The following is a 22,348-nucleotide window of genomic DNA, read 5'->3' as shown; positions in this document are numbered from 1 at the left end:
ATCGTTCAGGTACAAAATTAAAAGTCAAAACCAACTGCTTATTAGTCCCGAGGTTATATTGGCAACTTAATTAATTATCGCGCAGGCATTTAAGTAGGGCTGTATTAAAAGCGATTGGGGTGATTCGTCTGGTTAAATTAGTCGTTTTAGGGTAGAGTTATTCACAGTTTTTGTCTTTGTTTCAGGATAATGAAACAGCGTAGGAGAAAATGGTGCTTAATGAAACGATTTTGTCGGTAAGTGTAAACATTATTGCCGTACCACTTTAAATTTCCGATTGCAAAATCTCGTGCGTGCATTGAAATCCAATGAAAGGCCTTTTTAAAAAAATATATTTAGTGTAATTATCTGAACGTATTTTGAAGTGTATTTCGGGGATTATCTTTACAAAATCCACATGTTCATTAAATTTCGTCCGACTGTACGTATTAAAATCATATCGTTAAATGAATGCCGGAAAACGTATTAACTGATGCACGTTTATGGAATTCGCTCACGCAAAATGTTTATGACCGATAATTAAAATAAAATCAAATCACACATATTCTCTATTGAATAAACTAAAATTTGATGACGGAAATATCGAAATTTAATTGGCGTTTTTTTTTTGCCCCGCATGACCACTAAACTTAATGCCAGGTGGTAATAAAATGCCTCTGGTAATTAATTAAATTCAAATTTCAATTTATTTCTCAATTTTGACTTAAGATATTTGCCAAAAATACATTTTAGTGCCTGGAATATCAGATTTTACTGATTTGTAAGTTGCTCCAGGACATTTTCGTTTTTTAATTCAGTTGTATACGTCTACGTAAGAATAAGATAACAGGAAGACAACTCTACATAAACCAAATTAACATAGAAAGAGTAAAACAGTACAACTACCTTGGTACTATTATAAATGAAGAATGGACCAGCAATCAAGAAATCAGAGCACGAATTGCAAAAGCCACATTCAACCGAATGAGTGCGTTCTTTAAGAGCCACAACTTATCTCTCGAGACCAAAATAAGAATTTTGCAGTGCTACGTCTTTTCCATCTTCTTCTATGGTGTAGAATCATGGACCGTAAATGAAGATATGTGTAGCAAGTTAGAAGCATTCGAAATGTGCCTATATAGGCGAATATTAAAAATCCCGTGGACTGATCGTGTTACTAATGAAGAAGTACTTCGACGAATGAAAAAAAATCTTGAAATAATTAACACTATCAAAATACGCAAGCTACAGTACTTCGGTCACATAATGCGAAACGAACCAAGATACACCTTGCTTCAATCTATGTTGCAGGGAAAAATTTTTGGAAAAAGAGGCCCAGGAAGAAGACGAACGTCCTGTTTGAAGAATCTCAGATCCTGGTTTAATAAGACAACATTACAACTTTTCCGTATTGCTGCTGACAAGATAAAAATTGCCGTGATGATCGCCAACATCCGAATAGGCACTTTAAGAAGAAGAAGATACGTCTACCACTTTTTTTAGTGATCCAGTTTAATTTTGCATTAATTTGTCTGATCCTTCTAACTCCAACTGTCCAAGTTGCGTGGAACAACAGAGTACTGGCACCGTCTTTCGTGGTGTTTAGCCAGTTTTCTGGACAGAACAAGCCTGGAACGTATTTTATTTCTCAGTAGGATTTTGCCATTATTTTTAATCCTACAATCTGTTTGCTCAGTATATATGCTATTCCAGAAACAATCACCTATTAGACCGCAAAGTACAAAAATTTTACTATTCTGTTTTAAGTGAAACAGACAAGCAATTTTCCTTGAACGGGATAAAATTGTTGGATCAACGGATTGGAAGAATGTTTTCAGGGCAAGCAAATGCAATGTCATTTTGCCATGTTTTCCTTATCTAAAGACGTCTATACATACTGAAAATACTGAAAGTAGACGTAATGAACAAATAATTCAATTAAAAAAAAGATTGGGTATATGGAATGGAAAACAAGAAAACAAAAAAAATACACTGAGAAAAAAGTTATGACCATTTGTAGCGAAGTGCATTGTAAACCGCCCTCTAACGGCAATAGTGGAAGGGTTTCGGGTTCTTAAAAATATATATAAAATTTAAAAAAAATCATACTCAGATTTTGATACAGACCTTTTAGAGACACCTAACGTTCTTCCTGTTAGATGGGCGGGTGGTCGATTCTTCAAAATTACGTATTTTAAGTAAATACAGGGTGCGCAAAAAGACGAACAACAATAATAGCTCAGAAAAAAATATAAAGCAATTATAGATAAGTACAAACAGACATTTTAGTGTGGCATATTTTCGGGTGCTTCAATGTTATGCCAACTTTTCCACACGTTCTGTATTTGCGAACAACGTCTACTATATCCCCTAAATCGCGTGAAACTAAAAATTGCTCTTAAATATTTTAATTGCTAATTCCCAGCACTACGTAATTACAATCGCTACGATTTACGTCATTTTGTTTCCTCGCCATTAAAACGCGAAAACCGACGCCGCAAAAGAAATAAAATGACGAACGATTAGCCTCACGATATTTCTGGAAAGCAACGTTTTTGAATAAGTTAACTCTCGTGATATAATTTAGCGCCCGTGTAACTGAAAAGATGCATTAGGGGGCAATTCTAGGATTAAAAAAAACAAACTTCATAATTACGTAAATGGAAATGGCACCTCTGTCTATGTACTGGCAATTCCGTTTCCATTTTTCATTACCCTTATGCGAGCGAACAATCGGATCCTCCTCGGCCATTTTATGTTTTTATTCGATAATAATTAATTCGTTTAACCGCCTAGTCAGCTTAAAACGTAAAACGGGAAAGTTTTCAACTTCAATCTACGTTTCCCGTTCCTCTTCGTTTTGGAATCGTGCACGAACAATTTCCAATTAACCCTTCCAAATAATCTCTCCCCCGTCTAATTACCGTTATCCCGCTAATTACTTCAAGGCAATGAGCTTAAATTGACTCGTGTAGACATGGGAAAACCCCTCGATATTAACGAATGTTAAATCTGGGCTCTGCGTCAGATTTTTATTTCCATCCTCGCTAAGAATCTCCGGGGGTGTTAAAACAGACCCGCGCCACGTGACCATGCTCGGTATCACCTCATTTATCATTCTCAACTCTTTCCTTATCAATGGCTTTAATTAACTGTGTTATTAATTCGAATTACTTTAGTTCGGGGCTGATCGGGGGCTGTCACTGGAACCGTTCCTTCGAATCAACGTTGAAAAATTAACTAAAGCCCTTTTTAATGGTGTTTAAAGCTCTATAAGGGCAGTAACCCTTTTTTTGAGATACCATGCCTGTCGGGATTTTCTAGCGTACGTTTTTTTAAAGATATTTTTTGCTATTAATGGATATATATATATTTTTTAATTATACACACTAATGACATAAATGACGATGATCTCGTGGCGTTCATCAAGTCATATCTGCAATACAGACTCCAGTATGTCACTCATCGCTTAGGTTCATGGATAGTAGCGGCGTTCCCCGGGGTAACTTTTGTAATTGGGCGTGCTATGTGCCTAACATATGTTCACAGTTTCAGTCACTTTGCATGTTTAATTTTTTTTGTGAAAGAAGAGTGCTAGAAGTATTTTGTGTGCTCGGCGATTTTCTGTTGTAAAAAAAAATGGAACAAAGAATTTGCATAAAATTTTGTGTAAAAAATGGAATACAGTGCTGCAAAAAACAGTTGAAATGTTGACAACGGCATATGGTGGATCTACTTTGAACAAAAACAAGATTTATAAATGTTGCAAGATGTTCCAAGATGGCCGAGAAGACGCCTATGAACCTCGACCCAGCACGTCAATAACTGATGAAAGCGTTGAAGAAGTGAAACAAATGGTATTGAAAAATCGTTGAATCACTATTAGAGAAGTGACTGAAGACGTCGGCATCTCTTTTGGCTCCTGCCATACATTTTTTTCCCAAAGTTTTTGGCATCAAACGTGTAGCAGCAAAATTTGTTCCGAAACTGCCTAATTTTAAACAAAAGGACCGTCAAAGGAGCGTCGCTCAAGGCTGTTAATCGACGTCAATGATGATCCTAATATGCTTACAATGGTCATAACTGCTCAGGAATCATGGGTATATGGTTATGATGTCGAAACTAAAGCCCAATCGTCCCAATGGAAGAGTCCAGAATCACCTGAACCGAAAAAAGTAGGTTAAGTTCAATCCAACGTCAATGTTTTGCTTACTGTTTTCTTTGATTATCGGGGCTAACCACAAGTAACCAAAACAATTCATGCATTTTGCATAACGATAATGGTCCTGCTCACTCATCCTTGCTTGTTTCTAACTTTTTTGCCAAAAACAAAACCACAATCATGCCTCAGCCACCATATTCACCAGATATGGCCCCTGCGACTATTTTCTGTTCCCAAAACTCAAGAAACCCATGAAAAGAAGGAGGATTGGAGCGACTGAGGAGATAAAATACCAGAAAGTGCTTACCAGAAGTACGTTGACACAAGTGTATTATATCTGGGGGGATTACTTTTGATAAATAAATACTTTTTGATAAGATTTAAAAGTCACCCTACTTTTAGAACACACCTCGTATATAGAGATAATTTCACTAGCTGGGAATTTAATTAAAAGTTTTTCACGTTTCTCTTGCTTAAATTATGCACCATATTTCCGGGATAACGATCGGAACTTATTCCCCGAAAATTATTTTTTTCATATACAATTTCACATAATGCGTGTTCATCCCTCTGTATCAAATGCATAATGGGTCGGCAACTCTGTCTGCCTGTTCGCGTGAAGCTGCACAGACATTTTTCCGATCTAGTAGTTCAGCCCATTTATCTTGGTTTGTTATATTTCCCAACGTTTTATTTACTTTTCCGGTCAGAATTTCTACCTAATGCATCTATAATATCATTTGTCTTAGGCCGACGCGCTCCCTTACACTCTCTATGCAGAATAAGGCATAAAGTTTCGAACGATTTATCAAAATCAACGAGATATTCGACGCAATCATCTGGTTTGCCTTGATGCTTTTTTTACGAGGGGTTATGGCGATTTTCCTATTTCGTTTTCAAAACGAACGAAAATTTAAGCTCCAGCTGCCAACAGTACATATTTTACTTTCCTATTACCGACAAAAGAACAAAATTTTATTTAGATATTCTCACTTAGTTTACATTCATTATTTTTTTAAAATCAATCCTCTACCAATAATAATAATAATAATAATAATAATAGTAATAGTAATAATAATAACAGTAATAATAATAATAATAATAATAGACTTTAGACTTTATTGGCCATTAAATACATTACAAGAACAACAAATGGCAAGTCACATCTGGGAATGAAAATGAATTAACACAGTACCAAACACATTCTAATAACATTCATAGAGAGCAACATAATTATCAGATAGACAAACACCAAACATTCAAACAAGAATTAGCTATAAAAAAATAAGTAAATAAATATATAAATAAATTCCCAGTTAGTATTATGGAGATACTCGTGACGCAACACGGATGTACTCATCTGCAGTATAGAATGCGTTCCCCAATAGAAATTGTTTTATTATCTTACAAAATTTAGTGAATGGCAGATCCTTGACAACGGTTGGTAGAACATTGTAGTAATTAATGTACAATTTATTTAACTCGGATGTGCGTAGAGAATGGCCCTGGACAATTAATTCAGATCCCCTGGTGTAGTGATTGTGGCGATCACAGTGCTTAAGCATATTGTTTTTTAGCCCATGTATGCGAGTGACTGAATAGTAAATAAATAGTGATGGTAAGGTCAAAATATTAAGCTTTGAGAAGAGCGGGCGGCAGTGATCACGAGGTTTTGCATTCGCAATCACACGTATCGTTCTTTTTTGCATAAGAAAAGCCTTGCGGGCATGCACGGAACCACCCGACAAAACAATAGCGTATAAGCAAGTCTTGACATGATAGCAGTGAGTGACTTATTTAAGTATCTCATTAGAAAAAATTGACTTGACAGTTTGTGGTAAAGGTATACAATGTGATCTTTCCAAGAAAGAGTACGATCGATCCAGACTCCAAGTACCTTAACCGGAGCATTGTTTAAATTGTGCACTTTGTTACAAGAGAAAATAAGATTATTCGTTTTATTTTCGTTTAACTGTAAGGAGTTCGACCCAAACCATCCACGCGCTCTAGTCTTATTGGCCACACTATCAATACTAAGTTCATATGGGTTGCTAGCTCGGGATAAAAGAATTGTATCACCCGCTTAGGGCGTAGTTTTACATGGTATGTGGGAAGGCAAATCGTTGATGTAAACTATGAACAACAGGGGCCCGAGCACCGAGCCCTGCGGCACTCCAAACGATACCGACAAGCTATAACTACTGAATCTTCCATTCACTTCTACACACTGAAGTCTACCGCTAAGGTAAGAGCGCAATCATCTGTGCCATACCACTCGAGCTTCTGCATCAGCACTCCTTGATCCACACAATCAAAAGCCTTCGTGAGATCGCAAAAGGAGGCCTCCACCATTTCACCAGCGTCAAAGCCTTCGACAATGCTCCCCACAAGACTTAGCAAAGCATGCGTGGTGGACCTTCCGCCTCTAAACCCGAACTGTTCTTTGCACAAGTGTTTGTGTTTTTCAAAATAAATCAGCAGACGATCTTTTAAGATTATTTCGACGATCTTACCCATTATAGGGATGATTGCAATAGGTCTATAGTTTGAGGGGACGTTGGTATCTCCCTTCTTGTGTAGTGGTACAACCCTGATTATTTTTAACTGTTCTGGAAATATTCCAGTTTCAAACATCTGGTTAATTAGATGAGCTATGGGGTCAGCTAAAAAAGTTGCGATATGTTTAAGAATTTTTGAATTTAGGTTGTAGATGTCTAAAGAATTAGAATTACTCAAATGTAGAATTGTGTTATAGACTAATTCACTGGAAATCGGATCCAGGAAAAACGGCCTCGTGGGACTTGATTGCCTTCTCATATAGAGCATTGGGTCATTTATTTTTTTTATTTCGGCAGTAACGCTCGATGCCACCTGAGAAAAATATAAGTTGAAACCATTGGAAGTAATACTACAATTGGTATAACAGCGATTAAGGTTTTTCTCACTGTTAACAAGTTTCCAGCAGCTCCGACCAAGACTATCAGAGTTGTTTACAAACTGACCATAAGCTGCAGCTTTTGTCGACTGAACTTCTTTTTTATAACGTTTATTTAAATTATAATAATGTAGTAATAATAGTAATAATAATAATAATAAATCTGAACCGATTAGGGCCCACGGCAATGTCAAAGTTCCGAAAACACCACCCAAGATCATCGATGGAAAGAACTATTCTACTTAGGTACGAAGGAGGTAGAGGTATAGTCGACAAGTGCTACCAACAAATTCGAAACCTGCGCAAATACTTCCGGCAGAAAACGGACCACCTCCATCAAGTGGTAACTAAATCTTATTGGAGAAATTAAGTTACGAAAACCAGATACGACGAAAAAATTCAAACGTGGGCCATTAAAGAACTGCACGGCCGATATCAACGAGATATAAACCGAAACAACGTTGACAAAGATGCTTCCCTTGAATGACTGAGGAAAGGCTATTTAATGCCAGAAACAGAAAGGTTTCTTGTAGCGATGCAACAATAGGTTGTCAGCACTCAGAAATATCGAAAGTATTATAAATATAGGGAAATCATGCATAATCTACCAGACTTGACAGTTATTGATAAGGAAACAAATACCGCATATTTAGTTGATATATCCATCCTCAACACACACAACATCGACTCTAAGCAGGCTGAGAAGATCCAAAAGTATGACGATCTGAAATGGGAAATTAAAGAACTGTGGCACATGGAGAGAGTGAAGGTCGTCCCATTGATCATATCGAGCATGGGTGTTGTACCGACATACCTGAAAACAAACTTAATTAGACTGGGTCTAAATTGCAATACTTACCGTACTTACCGTATGATGCAGAAGTCGGCACTCTTGGATCTAACCTATAACCAGAGTTAAAAAAAATAAAATAATAATAATAATAATAGAATAGAATAGAACTTTATTAACCATTCAGATAAGTCACAAAAACAACAAGTGGCACGTCAACAGTGTTCCAATTACAATGGTTATCGCAGTTGAAAAAATATATAAAATAAACATTAATAAAGTAAAAACAAATTGCACTAAATTATGCAAAATAGTTGTAATAATAAAAAAAATTAACAAAATAACAAGCCCGCCTTTTTCTATAAGATTTTATAGTAATTGAGTTTAACAAAATAGAAGAACTGTTAAACCGAGATTCTTGGATTATATAAAATTATCAGCATCAGAACAGAACAGAGAATCATTTTTATTGTAAAACTCGTTATTTATCGAGGAAAAGAGATAATTGATTGACACTGATAATTTTTAAATGATCGAAAAACTCCATTACCATTAGATTTTATAGATAAGGACATCTTTTCATCAGGTAAATAATAAATAGCAAATTTATGCTTCGGTATTCAATTTATTTTTCGCCATTTTTCGTACCATAAGAGAGGATTTTCTGTTTTTTTATACCTCGGAAAGATAAATCAATGCAGGGCAACTGCTCGTGTTGGGCCCTAACGCCGATACGTTTGCACTATAAAATCCGTGATGCGTGGCCCTTAGGGTCTTTCGGGTTTGGGCACTTATTTTTATTAAGTTATAAAGCATAAAATCCTATTTGCAAACAAAAAGCCCGTTTTTTTTTTTTCGTAAAAAAGCTAGACTGATAATTACGCGTGTACGTGGGGTGGTTTTGGCGTCGCCACCAGAGGGGGACGAGGCGAATATTCGTATACAGGGAAATAATTATAGTTAATGAGAGATCACGGGTAAATTTTAGTTACTTCGTCGTTTGCGATATTCCGTATCATTATGTTTTCCCTATTGGGCCGCTATTGTGCAATATACGCATGCATATTGTCGACGGGGATGGGGGAGCGTCCCCGGTTAATTTTCGATTTTTTTCCTTTTTTGTTAATACGAAACCGGAAAAGTTGCCGGTTTTAAAACGTAGGATGCGAAACACCCATGGGAATTGATTTCGTATGCCGTTTTTAACGCTATGCGGATACTTTTAGTTCTAATCACGCAATTAGGGTCCATAATTATACCGTTCATCGTTCGATTCAATTAAATTTATTTGGAGCGTGTTTAATTGACTTGATTTAGATGTGGCGAAGGTTTCCGAGGGCCTTTTACGAGTTTGGGCTTATTATGTCGTCGGATTTTACGTATATTTTACGTCCCATCTACAGGGTCACTCAGAAGTGTTTCATGTTTTAGTCAGTAAGGATTTTTGGTCTGGAATAAATATCTCCGCTGAGTTTTCCAATTCTTACAATCTAAATAAAATTGATATTAATATATAGAGGTTCATAAAACATAAAAAAATATTGTATTTAATTGATGTCAGATGTCAGAAATTATAACTTAAAAAAATAATATGCGATATTCAAAATGGCCCTTCTGTAGTTTTGCTTTATTCAAATAATCGTATTTTTCCAGTGTCCGGCCGTCGAGGGTCCCAATATAATATCGTTTTCCCCACGATGCATTATAAAAAGTGTGGCAATATTTGTGGTAGATTACCTATATGTAAATTTCAATTTATTCATATTATACGTTCCCCGGTTTGAAAAATTAGACTTATCCCGTGTATTATTCATTGTTTCGCCGGGGTGCTGAATGTTGATATATGTTTTCCTTTTTTGAATTGCAAATCGCATGGGTGCGTTTTATTAGGTTATATAATATTGTCGCGAATGTACCGCGACTCACTAAGGGCCGGTTCTTCGATCTCTGTTAAACTCCAGTTTATTAAAAAAAAAATAGGTTTTTCAATTGCCACTACTAAAAGCGGGTACTCCTTTAAAATTACATTTTTCTAGAAACGACTTCCCGACTTCAATTTTTAATTTCGCGAAAATAGTAAGTGCAAAACTTTTTATGGTATTTTTTGAACCTAAAGTACTGTCAATGAAAATGTGTTTTTAATTCAAATCTTAATCTAAATCTTAATATAGCAAGATAAAAATGTATATTCAGAAACGTTCGTGGAGTGGAGTTTTGTTAAAGTTAACTTAATACTGAAGAACCGACCGTAAGGTGGATAATTCCTTAACTGCGGCCCAACAAAAATATCTTCTGTCCATTTTTGTCTAGGGCATTAACAAACTGCTTCATCAAGACAAATTTGATATGAAGAGGAGGCAAAAAACTTTTTTGGGGTCTCAGGTGTAAGTCTTGTTCAAGAGGGTCATTCCATTTGAATCCAATGACAATCTCTTGCCCCGACTATCCCACTCACAAATAAAGCATGGAAATTTTATATAACTCCCCTGTTGTCCAAAGGGCATGCATAGCACTTTAAGATCATCATGATGTTCTTGGTAGTTCATTTTCTTCGAAAGAAGTCCTAAATTTTCATACGTTTCTTTTAAATTTACCGAATGGGTAAGGGGAACCGAGGCCAGTTCATTACCATTGTATAATAAAACGCCGTTTAAACTACGCGTACTTGAGTCAATAAACAAGCGTCATTCTTCTTTTATATACGGCACCAATAAATGCTTGTCACAAAGTCTGGACGCTAACAATTCAGATGCATCCTTTGAGAGGTGCAAATCTTTAATTAAATCATTTTATTTGATGTGGTTAAACATTTCGGGCTCTCTGAAACCTGAATCATCTGGGTCGGAATTAGATTCCTCTGATTCTGACGATTTAATGTTTTCTAGTTCTTTTGGGGCGATAAGTATCGGTACATCGGTACAAAAACAACAATCATCGGCTCCACTATACCATTGGAACAACAAACCTTAAACATTTCTTCCTACCTTTTTGCCAGTTTCTTAATGCGTCAACGCGAACGGAACAAACAGTATGAGGAGCCCAGGACTTGTCTTGGTCCCCAATTTTTACACCAGAATAATAAATTTGATCTGCCTTAGAAGTCCAATTAAGTTCTTAGCAATAGTTTCTGTTGATTTTGCTTTCTTTTAATATAATGGTGGCATTATATATCATTGATATGTTGTTTGATAAGATTTAGGGTTCTAGTCTCTCTTTACCCTATATTTACTTGTTATACATTGATAGGTTTTAAGGCTCCAATAGGTTGTTTCTTCCTTTTAATTATTCAGATTGTAACTATTCTTCATGTCTTTCTATCTCTCTTTACCCTATCTTTACTTCTCGCAACGTTCTATATTCTGCCTATGGGAAACGCGGCATTCGAATGTAAAATATTTTTTAGTTAACTTAAAAGTAAGTCACTTACTTGCTAATACAATTAAATGCTCTGTATGTTTTTGCGAATTTTAGAAAAAAAAACAATGTCAATCAAAATAATTATCCCGACCGCTAACACTCTTCCAAGTGTACCCAATAAATGTATAATAATTTTCGTACAATATAGCATAAAATTGTTGCTAAACGTTGGGGTTTTCTTAAAAATATTTCTCAGTCAACTTCGTTCGCAAGTAGCTCCATTCGGTAAACCCACCACAAACATCGAACGAAGCTCGTTATTATTTTATCGAACTTCCCATATCGTCTTAATAAAAATACCCCAAACAAAATATCAATAATTTTATACTCTTATCTTTAAGCAGCAACATTTTTGCTTAAGGTTGTTTTGGCGGTCTCGCGTGGGGCAGTTTGCTGGCTTATAAATGGAACAACGTAACAGTGATACACTTTTAAATAGTCAAAACAACTCTCCTTCCGCTTCCCGTAGTGCCCGAGAAGAAGAGTTCACTCGTAAGGGCATTTCTCTGGTCGCGACTTTGGCGCCCGCAATTTCCATACAGATGTTGCATAAAATCATTGGCGGAGGTAGAATATTTTGCGTTTATCTATGTTTATTTATACGTTGAGGTGGGGTTTTATGACACTTTACTGCGATATTCGGTTATCACCTTATGCAGAGGCAGTAACATATTTGATTCTTTGATATTGACTGTTTGCGATGTTAAGTTTAGGTTAAAGGCAAAAAATCAATCGGTCAATTTGAAAAATATAAAAATAAATTATGTCCATTGTCGTTTTATTTATTTTATTTCCAAAAGTGGAATATATTCGTGTTGTTTTGCGAAAATATACCCAAAAACTAACGGTCGTAGAAAAAGTATAGTATGCAACACGTTCGGTAAACTTTTTAAGTCGCTCTTCTATTAAACACTCGCTCCGCGCGTGTCAAATAAACTCGTGAGTAAAATGCCGTTTACCGGACTTGTTACATAATATACTATTACAATTTTATGGACGTAGCAAACGTCGAAGTATTTATTTTTTTGCTTTCTATGCCTATAGCTAAGGTTGTAGCATTGGCGGGTCCAATTTTTTTTGTGTCAATTGACCAGTCCCAACAGTACCTTTAGCTATTTTATCTGTAATTTAAAGCATTTATAAGCCTTCATTGCAGTTTTTCAATAAGGTTTAAGAATTTTGCATGTTTTGGGTGGTGGAACAAAGTTCTAAAATTGTCCTAACCATCGATAAGACATTTAAAGCATTTCCAACCTTGTGTAGTTAACATAATTCCAAGCATTGTATTGGTATGTAGGAGAATGATTTTAATATGTGCGTCAAATGATAAGTTAACATCTAAGGTGATATCGCTTCTGTCGTTGTTGACACGTTGTTAAGTGTAAAATTAACTGTTGTTTTTTTTCTTCAAAGAAATAATTAATGACTATTTGCAGTACTTCAAAAGCAATTGTTGTTACAGTTGTCATTTTTTCTGCCGGTTTTATTTACAAAATTTACATGAGAAGTGTAAGCCTAACATGAAAATTATACCTACATACCATGTTTAAACAAAATATATCGCTAGTAGATTTATAAATAAAACAAAAAAAATTGTAGTGAAATGCCAATATTTTTATTTTTACAGCAGCAGTAAAAACCACAGCACAGTCTTATTGCAATTTCTTGACGGACGACAAAAACGAAGCAAAGATAAATAAGCTCGTTGCTCTATTTCATCATTTCAAGGGAATCGATCTTTAATAATGTTTTTTTCCTGTTTGCTTACGTTAAAATAAAAAAAGTGCACATACGCCGCTGGCCCAGACGGTAACGAGCACAAAATCTAGATAGCATTGACTTTCCCAGTCTCAACATTCCACTTCATATCACCGAAACAATTGCCACCGTGAAATGGAAAGATGAAAACCTACTAAAATATGCAGGTCCTTGTATTCACGAATTTTTTGTCGCAGACTTCGCGACTACGTCTTCCTTTAATCCTCGATTTTTTTTTCTGTCTAGATATTGAAGGTGCACGCGATTCTCGAGCAGCTCCTGGTCTTTTTCTGTTTTTTTTTCACTCGACTTTTCGTGCCCCGAAAAATATGGCAAATATTTGGCTCTTTAGAATACGGAAATCTCTCTCGTCGGCCGTCTTGACTTCGCAGATGCGGATATTCATTAAGTCTAAAAGTTTCCATCAGTTTTTTTCTTGTTTTTTAAATTAGTCATTGTTAAAATTTGATTCCAAACTTGTTCGTGGCTTTTGCGTCTAGTTAGGGACATACCAATGGATTTTTTTTGTATACTCGTAAAAGAGATTAACAGTTGTTGTTAGTTGTTTTAGACGAAAATAAACCCTTTTAACGCTGTTCAATAATATTTTAAAACCGCCGCATTTATAAAATACGAAACGCCTCGCAACAACAATGTGCATTTTAGTTTCACCCTATACGAATTAGTTCCGTGTTTGGTAAACTCTTGTCTTAATTTGGGCGCACACACAACACTCAAGTGGCTATAAATCTGACGTTCGAGGGGCCACTCTATCTGCCCTCTTCTTAACATCCAATGACTTGAGAATCTCGTCCTTGCTGGAAAAGTTTTTAAACCTAATTTTGTCTAACACTTGTTCGGTAATTATTCTAGAAAAACTAAAATTGAAAATGTAACAAAGCTGTTTTGTAGTTTTCATTAAAACAAAATCATTAAAACCATGGGGATCCCAGCAATTCGAAGCGTTATTTATGAAGATATTTGAATACTTTAAAGTTTAAATTCTTGGCTTGTTTCGGTGGCAAAATTCTTAAAACTTATTTTTTTTTAAATAATTTTAAGTGCACAGAACAATATTTTATTAGGAATACTAGAATACTGTAGTATCTCGAAAGAACTAACATGAAATAATTAAGTGTAAGTTGGTAAAAGCCTACTTTTTTGAGAAATAATTTTATACTGCAGATCGTTGTAAAGCTGGGATAAATTCGATTCTATTTCCTTGGATGGTTTTCGCTTTATCTCTTAAGGGGAAGGGGCGGGGGTCAATAACTTCTAAATACCTGAACGCATTTTGTCAAACTTGGCACTTTTGGGGCTATCAACGCTGCCCTAAGTGAATTGATTTGATTAGTATAAATAAAATTGAGAAAATGATTACTTTAAATAAAATATATTTTCTTAAAAAAATTAAATGCACCGATATCACTTTCATTGCAACATAAGGGTCTAATACATTAGTCTAAACCGCATTTCAATATATTGGGTTGTTCGGAAAGTCATTTCGTTTTTTTTGGGGAACATGAAAGACAGTTTTCGTATAATGAATAAATATTTTATTAAATTATATATAGGCCATTCTGGTCCAACACCTTTTGCCATCTTTCGGGCAGTAACATAATTCCCCACTCATAAAAGTTTTGGTCCTTGCTGGCAAAAAACTGGTTCAGGTGGTTTTTGACATCTTCATTTGAGGTAAAGGTTTTGCCATCCAAAAAATTTTGCAGGGACCGGAACAAATAGTAGTCGGAAGGCGCCAGATCTGGAGAATATGGTGGATGTTGCAGTACGTCCCATTCAAGCTGTAAAAGTTTTTGGCGAGTGACCAAACTTGTGTGAGGTCTCGCATTATCCTGGTGGAACACTACACCCTTCCTGTTAATTAATTCGGGCCTCTTCTCTTTAAATGAATCATTCAATTTGTCGAGTTGATGACAATAGACTTCTGAATTAATCGTTGTATTGTCCGGCAAAAGCTCAAAAAAAACGATTCCTTTGACATCCCACCAAACGGAGAGCATCACCTTTTTTTGGTGAATGTTGGCTTTTGACACGCTTTGAGCCGGTTCATCTTTTCTGCTCCATGACCTCTTGCGTTTAACATTGTTGTATACAACCCATTTTTCGTCCCCAGTAATAATCCGCTTCAAAAATGGATCATTTTCTTGACGTTTGAGGAGCGAATCACACACGTCAACGCGACGACACAAATTTCGCTCCGTAAGGACAGGGGGCACCCACACATCGAGCTTCGAGGTTAAGCCCATGCCTTTCAAATGGCCATAAACAGTCGAATTCGACAAATTTAATCTCTCACCGATCTCTCGTGTGGTTATTCGCCGATTTGCATCAACTAATGCCTTTATCGCATCTTTGTCAGCTTCGACCGGCCTTCCAGACCGTGGTGCATCTTCGACATCAAAATTGCCGGATCGAAATTTTGCAAACCAGTTCTGGCACTGGCGTACTGTTAACACGCCTTCAGCACAGCAGCGACAGCATTTTTACCTTTTCTGAAGTAAAAAAGTAAAATATGACGAAAATGCTGCTTATTGCTCTCCCTATTTAAAAGGGCACCAACCAAAAACTACTGCGTAGAATTAATAGAACTTTTTCACACACAAGCCTTGCAATATCAGCTCTCAAGACATATAATGGTTATGCGGCTTAAGTGTGAAGGTTTCGAAAAAACGTAATTAAATCCTCTGACGGGAAAAAACGAAATGACTTTCCGAACAACCTTATATTTTCCCTAACCTATAATATCAGTAAAAGAATCAAATACTCTAAATAATATCGCAGCAAAATACGTATACATTTTCTGTTCAATAATAATTAATACTCATCCAATAAGATAAAATATGCCGATTTGTCCACACGAACTTCGAAGTTTCTAAAATCCAAATATGTTTTCGGAAATAAAATATCAAAAATTGTAATGGTAGTGTTCAAATGTCAAATCATATTAAGATTGCAGTAATTTATAATGTATTTTGGCGGCCTTATTTGTAAAAAAAATCCCTTTTCACGTATGTATGATATGTTTCGTGTTGTTTTTAAAACATTGAAAACGCAACTGCTTCTGCTAAAATCTATGCGATGGAATATCCATTAAAACGCAAAGATCTTAGTGTTTTATCTGCGTTATTGTTTTCCATTATTTTAATATATCAGTTTTCCCTGTAAGGGGTTTTAATAAAGAAGTTAGAGATATTTTGCTAGAGAATGTGCTGGAGAACCAATGGTGCTCACAATAGGTCGAAGGGGTAGTCCTGGTTTGTGGATCTTTGGGAGTCCGTAGAGACGAGGAATTTTAGAGTCATGGGGAGGTGACATATTTTTTCACGGAGTCTGATAGAGAAGAAGCCTTAATAACAGATGTAAGGTTGCGATGCATAGATGACGTAGGATCTTTTTTAAGTTGACGATATGATCCGTCTGTAAGAATATCTCGAATCTTTTCCTTATATCATTTGTGTCCATAACCACCGCAGCATTGCCTTTATCTGCTTTTAGGATTACGATGTCTAGATTAGATTTTAGAGATTTTAGGGTAATGCGTTCAGGCTTTGCAATTTAGAAGGTTTTGATTTTTTAATCGGGCTCATATTTCGTTTTCAGAATATTGTTTTTTCAGGATAAAAGGGTCAAAATTTCAGCCCTCTAGCTCAAACGGTTGCCGTGTTATCGCGGTTTTAGCCCATACAGAGAACGGAGAACGGAGAAACAGACAAAAAAAAAATTTTTTTTTTCGACCCTGATTCGATCTGTACCAATGGCGGTCCCCTAGGACCAACCGTTTCCGAGATCCGAAAAAAGTTGACTGGCGCGTATACTTTCGCAAAAAATGAATTTCATTCATTTTGCGAAAGTAACAAGATTGCTTTCGCAATCTCGTCGCTGCGCGAGGCGTGGAGTGTTTGTTGTGTTTGTGTTTTTCGTCTTTTGGGATAATACGGGACAAGGACGAAGTCGGAACCTTTTAAAAGAACTAAGTTTTCCGTTTCCAAAGTTGAGAAAAAATTTATGGTTGTCCTAGTGTTCACGTTAGTTTTTCAAATTTCTGAATGTGATTTTGGGTAGTAGATAAACGAAGATTTAAAGCTTTGTCATGAATCATGTTTGAAAGGGTATCGAACTCGGATGGAGGAATCCAGAAGTTTTGTAAAAAGTACCCTGTTCATCATGTTTCCAACACAATAAACTTCCTGATATTGCCAAAATGGTAGAAACTATGATAGATTTGTGATGTGACCTAAATCGTTTGTAAACTTGTCTTAAGTAACTATTTATACCAGAAAGCCTTGTCAGCGTCAGTTTATAGTGTTTAGTGTTTAACAAAGAGGAGCCGTTTATTTGTTATATGTCCTTGATATCAGTCTTGGTATTTATTTGTTAAGTTAAATATGATATCCATTTTGCGATAGGAATAAAAAATAATGTAAATTTATAAAGTTCTCCTACGATTCTGACAAATACGCAAATTAAGCGGAAATGGACGGAATTTCTAATTTTATTACTATACACTTTTCTAAAATAAAAGATAATTAGAATGGATATAAAAAATATTTATTTTTGCTATTAATTTATTTTTTATACTTCGACACGAGCGTATCAATAAAAAAGTGTATTCGTAGTATTAAATGTGGAAACAATGTAATGACTATAACTGGAAGAATGTTTAAGGGTTTGTTTCGGTTTGGAAATACAACCGGATCTTCCGGACTTTTATCTGTTATACCAGTTTTAATTTATTTGACTTTCCCAGGGTACAACATAATTAATTACGGACATTTGACTCGGGCATGTCAAGCGAACTCCGGGCAATAATAATAAAATCATTTAAATGAAATAATCAGATCTCGAAAAGGTAAGATTAAGTGAGCAGCGACAGGCTATTTGGGAAACGCTGTTCAAACAACAATGGAGTAACAGCGCAAGATAAAAACGCAGGGGTCATTCTTCGGTCCCTTAAACTGTTTATATATGCAAAAGGTTTTAAATGCGCCGACGTACAGGTGAGATTTAACTAACAATAAACTGTCGTATGGAGATTTGCCCGTTTTGCGATTATTAAAGTACCCTATCATTAATAACCGCTGGGTAAACATTGTCATCGGCCATTAACAGTTTGTTAACAATGGCACGTCAAACTAAGTACGGTCCAAAAAAGAAATTCATCATTTCGAGCATTGCCAGCTGATGCATAATTTACTCGCACCTAATGCGATATAAAGGGTCTTTTTATTGTCGCTAAATGTTGCCGAGCGGTTTTCGTATAATATTTTCACGCGAAATTTTATTTATTCTGCCGGGAGGTTCGAATTTAGAAAGCGAAACGCATATGGACTCCGCGAAGTTGACAAATACCGTTCCATTTATAATTCCTGCATCGAGTATGATCTCTTGCATGTCGTCAACGAACGAATATATTTCTATTTTATGCGGAAATTTATTTCGGCTGACGTATTCGACGTAATAGCCCGTACCCGCCTTTCCCTGTCTTCACATGAGTTTTCGGGATTTACATTTTGACGAGATGAAAATGGAATTTCTTTATTGCCCGCCCCCGATTCGGTAAATTTTGATTCGGGGTGGATGTTTTTTTATCCGATCCTACGGAATGGATTAAGGGAAGTTAGTTTGTCAAAGGGGTTTGCACGACGAGTGAGTGTTTATTATGTTGCTTTCAAAATATTTAAGAAAAATTAAATAATAATTTATTTAAATTCAAAGTAGTAAATCAATTTTCGTTATTTCCTAAATTATTTTCCGATCTTCTCTTTCTTTTTGTTTTAAATCACGACTTTAACTTTATATCTTGTTTTCTCAGAAATTGGTATTTAATTAATAAAACCTTCAAAGGAAAATACAATTAAATCGGCCTAAAAGTGATTCTAATTTGAAAATTGGGATTGGTTTCGTTACCGTTTCGAACTTTTTTTTTTCTTTTTTCATTAAATAGAAGCAACAAACACAAATGATAAAACTAATATTGAGCAACTAATTGTAAATAATGAAATGGTGAACAGTTCTGATGCTATTGCTAACGAGTTGAATAATCATTTCATGAATATAGGTAAGAATATTGTAGACGAACGGAATTTAGAGATAAGCGCAATCCCGAGGAAACACTGTCTTGATATATTTGATGAAATTTACTGTGAATCTAGCTATTAACTGAATATGAAATTAGGACAATTAGATAAAACTTAAAGAAAAATACTGACCTTGTCAATTTACAGGATGCGCTGATACCTATTATCAAAAAATTAATCAATGACTTGTGGTAAATTTCCCGAAGAATTAAAAATTATTAAAATTTGCCGTATCTATAAGAATGGGCCTAGGGATGATATGAGTAATTATAGACCCATAAGTTTAATTAGGACGTTCTCAAAAATAATAGAAACTATTCTTAAAAACAGAATGCTCTCTTTTATATATAAATATATCTGCCTTGATGAGCATCAATATGGATTCATAAAAAATAGCAGTACTCTAAGCGGTACGATGGATCTTGTAAATCGATTAATGTCCGACTTAGATGCTTTGTTAGCGAAATTAAATAATATGGCTTTCAGAGTTAGTATTGACGTGCTAATAAGAACTTATTTATTAGTTAGAAAACAATATGTTCAAATGAACAATGTTAAAAGTGAAATGCAATCAAGTGTATGTGGCGTTCCTCAGGGTTCACTCCTTTAACCATTGTTGTACTCGTTATATGTCTTAAATTTGCTGTGTGCAGGACTTACAGCACGGTAAATATTACACATATGCAGGCGATACAGTGCTATTTTATAGTGGTGAAAGTGAGAATGATTTACAAGAAATAATACGTTCTGATTTCAAAAAATATTCCCACTGGCTTTTGGGTAATAAATTAAAAATCAATATTGATAAAACTAAATACTTGTTGTTCAAGCAAAAAAAACAAATTAATACAGATACCAAGATGAAGTATAAAGAATATAAATATTGAGCGGGTTAAAAAAATTAAATATTCAGTGCCATATATAAAAGCCGAAATTATCTGAGTTACGGTAGTAAAATGAATATTTGCAATTTTTATTTTGTATCACATATGAGATATCTAATTCCAATATGGGGTGTATATGACGCAAATTATTTTAATAAAATACAAACTACAAAAGAAATTTGAGGGTTGAAATTATTAAAAGTTGTAAAACACACACACACAAATTTACAATCAAAAAATATGTTGTTGCAAAAATATGAACCATTTTTTTAAGCTTATGTTAATTAAATCTAGCTTGCCATCGTATATAGGGTGTTATTTAATAAATGTCCTATACCTGGGGATTTTTTGACATGGCAAATATGAATTTGTTCTCAATATAGCTAGCTCTTACTTGAAACGCTGGTAATTTTTATAATCCTAGTAAAAATCATGAATTCTTCAATCCTTTCCAGGTGAAACAGATCCTCTTATTAGAAGTCGGTGTCATCAAATGTTTTATAAAGATTTTGGTTCTGCATTCAAAACATGTGTTTTTAAAAAGAGAAACAATTTTGTAAATTAAAAAAAAAATTACCATGTAGGAAAATAAATTTCAAAAATGTCAACTACCAAAAATATAAATAAAACTTTGTCACCTTGTATCTCTAAGACGAAGCATTTGAGTGTTATAATAACGTTTGGATCTCACATTGACATGAGAAATCAAATCAATTAAATAAAAATCAATTAAAAAAACACCCTGTATAATAAAAACTGGACATCGAAATTTTTTCCGAATATCTGTTCTAGTTTTGCAGACTTTTGTAGACTTTTAACAAGAGTCTACAATTTTTAGTTACTCATTTCGTCCTTGTTAACGCCAAAAATCGATAAGCCAACAATAAAAATAATTATATGAGGGGGATATTTTGTTACGCGATGGGACAAATAATATTCCGCTAATTATCATCGAAACGTCAGTTGTCCGTAATGGGCTTGTTAAAAGGTTTTTTTTACAATTGGGGGGTGTTAACGTCGAACAATGGTTTATGTGTAGTGGACGAAAACGCAAATAAGTCTGTTAAAAACACGGACCTCATTGCCTTAATTATACATTTGCTTGAATGATGATTGCTCGGTCGGGTTGGAAAACCGAAATAAGTAATATGACCGCACAATGGCTTTGTGCTATGATTGTCGGTATTTAATGTGCCAGATAATGAAACATTTTATTACCATTATTATTTTAGAAAATGGATACGTGCATGTCTGTCGGCTTTAATCTAATATTGCTCGTTAACACTTATACTTAATTTGCGAGACACAAAAATCGCATTCGTTCCTTTGTTTATTTAAAATTTGCATACTGGGTGATTCCAATTAAAATCAGCAACATTGATTTATTTTGAAAGTATTCGTAATTAATTATTCTAAAGCGAAAATTGACCATTACGTAATTAAAAAATTAGCGATTTTTAAAATCAAGGAAAATTCTAAAAGATAACTCGAGGATGACCAAATTCAGTGGGGAAACTTTTTAATATCACTAGCATATCTGTTTTTGCAAGTTATGGTACCGTTTATAGAATAATAATGGTATTTGGGCATTTTACAAAGAATAATTTTCATTCAGATTCATAGTTTAAAATTTTAAAAAAAAATCCAATAAAAGCCAAAAATAAATATGGAAAATTTTATTGCTCTATGGAAAACTATTTTACAAAAGTATCATGAATCAACCAACTTTTGTAGAGTGCAAGAGTTTGCTACCACTCTCATTCAATGATAGTAAAGAGTCCCAAGACATTCCAAAGACGTTCAATGGGGTTCAACGTGTCCCTCTAAACCATTCTTTCACTAACTTGGATCATTGTCCCGTTCAAATCGCCATCCATTATGTTCCCTCCTCCATTATTGACAATAAGAATTTGGTACTTTGCCTTGAATCTTGCGAAAAAACGGCCTTATTACATATTGTCTACCATCAGATTCAATCAGCGAAAATTTGCATTCCTTGAAGAGAGATAAGCTCTGGCAAAATCCATCAGGTCCTTTCTATACCTCTTTGAGAGCAGCAACTCTTCCATGAAATCTATTGATTAAATGATTTCTTACTGTCCTATTGGTTACTGCAATGCCAAACTGATTTCGTTTTTAATTTGCCTGGATGATTTTCGGGAGTCGAGTTTCGATATTCTTAAAATTGTTTTATCAGTTATGGAACTATTTTTACACGATATTTGCACTGTAGAATTACAACTGAATAATTTAGAACACAAATTATAAAGAGTGTCCAAGCTTATTTCAAACCAAGCATCCTTTATCGCAAAAAACAACAAATAT

The 22,348-nt window shown here is 34.9% G+C and overlaps 1 long non-coding RNA gene across 1 annotated transcript in view; it reads left to right on the top strand.

Moving 5' to 3' along the window:
• Positions 1–22,348, top strand: part of LOC132695707 (uncharacterized) — an 85,713-nt gene that overhangs the window by 31,687 nt on the left and 31,678 nt on the right. The window contains exon 3 of the long non-coding RNA XR_009617871.1: positions 186–236. This is a non-coding gene — a long non-coding RNA (uncharacterized LOC132695707). The remainder of the gene's footprint in view (positions 1–185; positions 237–22,348) is intronic.

Source organism: Cylas formicarius, unplaced genomic scaffold, assembly GCF_029955315.1.
Source record: "Cylas formicarius isolate icCylForm1 unplaced genomic scaffold, icCylForm1.1 PGA_scaffold_12__32_contigs__length_19106922, whole genome shotgun sequence".
Lineage (NCBI taxonomy): Eukaryota > Metazoa > Arthropoda > Insecta > Coleoptera > Brentidae > Cylas > Cylas formicarius.
Note: the sequence above shows the minus strand (reverse complement) of the source record. Positions and strands in the feature narration are given on the sequence as shown.